Source organism: Lonchura striata, chromosome 2, assembly GCF_050655825.1.
Source record: "Lonchura striata isolate lonStrDom1 chromosome 2, ASM5065582v1, whole genome shotgun sequence".
NCBI classification, from domain to species: Eukaryota; Metazoa; Chordata; class Aves; order Passeriformes; family Estrildidae; genus Lonchura; species Lonchura striata.
The window spans coordinates 133,325,884-133,329,330 of NC_140704.1; positions in this window are offsets into that span (position 1 = coordinate 133,325,884).

The window sequence follows — 3,447 nt, forward strand, 5'->3', positions numbered from 1 at the left end:
TTTAGAAGTAGGAATATTAATTCTAGGGGCTTAGTTGGGGTTTTGTTTGTTTCTTTGTTTCTAAAGCACCAGTATTTACAAATATGTTATTCTCTGTCAGGCTCCAAGTGACTGTACCCAGTCTTCTGATCTGTATAAGCATCTCTTTCTCACTTCTGCTTCAATATTTTACTACCAAGGGCTTGAAAAGACATCCAACTATGAATTCAGTGTTGCTGCAACTGGATGTTGGCAAAAATGCATCAGAACACACAAAGTCTGCACAAAGTCACACAGTGTTGACACTGTGCACAGGAACAATCACTATATAGTGTACATGCCACAAACTCAGGGTCTGGCCCTTAAATTTTTATAGCCTCATAGCTGATTGGCAGAAGAAATTTTGCCAGAAGACAAGAAATCCAAACCTGTTGAAACTTGCAACAACATACTTCTTCATTAGCAAAGGAAGAGTAAGAAACCGTGACAGAACTACTTACTAGGGCTACCACAACTTTTATGTAAGTATAAACAAACCCTGTAGTCAGCTGCCAGTTATCCAGACTCTGGATTAAATATAATGAGGTCCTACTGCTTTCTTTTATATTTACATGTTTACATTTTATATTTACATTTATATTTACAATCTCCTGGTCCCTGAATCAAACAGAAAAGTTCTTATCCTAGAAGTCTGAACAACTTTGGCTTCAAACAGGGGAATAATTCTTTTTTCCATGCTACAGGTAAGCAAATCTTTAACTGACAATGTACCTTTATTGAAGGGAACACTGATGTGCAGAAAACATCTCTTGTTAACACTGCAATTGAAATCTCTTTGCCTTATTTCCCCATTGGCTTTTTTGCATTCCTGTATCTTTCATGAGGGTTCTCAGGGACCTCCTGAGCCATTCTCAAGTTTTAAAGGCCAAGAGCTTTTCACGAAGCAATAGGTACTCATCAGTATACATGAAAATTATGCAGATCTACCAAGGGTAGGATTGGGCAAAAATATGCCCTGACTTTCTTTCACATGTATTTCAGTGCTTGGCAGCAGCTCAACTGGCCCCAGGTCCTGCATCTTCACCCCAACTGTCTTTTACTCATGAGGGCCTCTGCTGCTCAGCGATAATCCCAAAGAGCACAAAGTGCCACATCCCTCTGTGTAGGTTGTACAGAGGGGCTTGTAATACTTCCTGCACAAAATGTAACTAGATCTCTATCCAGGAAGGTTTGTGACATGGACAGTACTTTGCAAAAATCCTTTTCTGTTGGCATACCCAACTGAAGTTGCTCCTTTTTTTGAAACATGCTGGAAACCATGAAGGTGAGTGGGTGGTTGGAGCAGTATGAACCTCAGGTTTGCATAGCTCTCTGTAAGTTGTCTGTAATTTGTCACTGCTGAGTAAAAAAGCAAAACCTGTCCACTGCAGGACTGGAGAGATTTATGGCCAGTGATTGCAGCAAAACTGCAGGCTCTAATGTCTCACCCAAATGTTTAACATATATCACAGCAGAAAGTGCAGACAGAAGAAATAAACCAAAGGCAGAAAAGCCTTTGTGTTTAGTTGTAGTTACTGTTAGATTAGGAATTGCTAGACATCATCTTTCATATCCTCTTCATAAAATTCAAGACAGACAAAGAAAACATGTCTCTCCAGAACTACACAATATATCTCTTCCCTAAAGCCATACAGAAGAGTTGTCCCAACATGGCATGAAGTGCTTGTACTTGGGGAACTTGCACATATGTGTTTTTCTTTGTACTGTCTCTTCTGAGCCTACTCTGGTTTTCCAGTGCACAATTAACTCTCCAGGTCCCATTCTGCATACACCTCCACAGGATGTGACGTTGTTGCTCCTCAGGGAATGCCATCAGCACTCATGAGCTTCACTCACTCTATCTGTGGGTGAAACATATTCTTAACTGTTTTTAAAGCTGGGGAGAGATGCAGCCTTTTTAGCCTCTGGGTACTTACAAGGGATAACAGCAGGTTGATTACTGAAATATATGAACTGAGTCCTTCACAGGGACAAAAACAATCCCATTGACTGAGACTGGTGCAGTCCTGGTCTGTTCAGCCCTTTTGCACTTGTTGCAGGTCAACATTTCTGCAAGTCTCATGCCTGCCCAAGGCACAGGCACAAGAAGAGACAAACCATAAGGCCAGTGCTGTCGCAAAGCACACGAGTGCTTGAACGTAACTGCCCGCTGCCATATCAGAAGTCAGAGGCATTGTTTTTCTTCCATCTTATCCACTCTCTGTTTCATTAATCACATCTTAAAGGAATTCTCCCTGCAGCCAGGATGAAGTAAACATTGCAGAGTAGCAGTTCTGCAATCCTTCCCCAGCCAATTACAATTAGACCAGGTGATGCCCAGAGCAATTAGGCAGAAATTTTCCATTGGATATAATAGCAGTGCTTTTTAGCTGACACTTAATTAGCCAGTTAGAATTTATGTATATGATGGTAAAAGTAGTTCCTCAAATCTTCTGGTGTAAGGGTTGTCCACAGAGAAAACATAAATCATCTTGGAGTAGGAGGGGAATTCCAGGGAGGAAAAAAAAAAAGCATGAAAAACAAAATTCAGATTTATTTTAATGAAAACTGAATGCAGCATGTTTGAAAGTGCGTTTTCTCCCTATACATCCAGCAGAGAAGCTCACCTGCATAATTCCCCTCAGAAAGCCTGGCTTTGTAGACTTTGTTCCCAACAGTGAGTTGCCTGCACAGGCAATGAATGAGGTCTGCCTCTACTCCAAACCATTGTGGCATTTCAGACCTTTCTGTGCTTCTCACATCTTGCAGTGCTGGCAGACCCTGGCTATTCTCAGCCCTACCAACAACAGCAGCTATGGACAGAAATTAATTTGGGTGCTGGGCTGGATAGTGCTGGACATGCTGGGAGTGCCCACAGTCACTGCATGCCCTCCCTAGGGAAGCTGCTCCATTGTCACCATCCATTCCTACTGCACAGGCAGCCACAGGCAGCTGGGCGAGCAAATGTAGAACAAAAGGCAAAAATAGATGTGGGATGAAGCAGCATTGAGCCCACAGCAATGGAACTGTTGGATTACTTACACCAACTTATGTCCACAGCTTTGCCTTTGCTGATCCCAATTCACATCTGATGACTCAGTGTCAAGTTTCATACTGACTGAAAAGGTGCAAGGGTTCAAACACTCTGAGACTGGGATGTATGAGGTAGGGAAATGAAGGATTATGTGCCTGAGGTAAATTACTGAGGGTGTTAAGAGGGGGACAGGGCAGAGAAAGACACTGAGTAATTAAGAAATAACAAAACATTGATTCATTTTAAGGGGCACAGTCAGAAGCACCTGAAAGTGCCAGCATCAAATTTTAAAAATAGACATTGCTCTTTTCAGTGGTGTAGATTTGGTCGACGTGGTTCCTAGAGTTGCTTACAGGGAGTACTAAATTTGTTCCACCAGCTCCTTTCCTTCCACA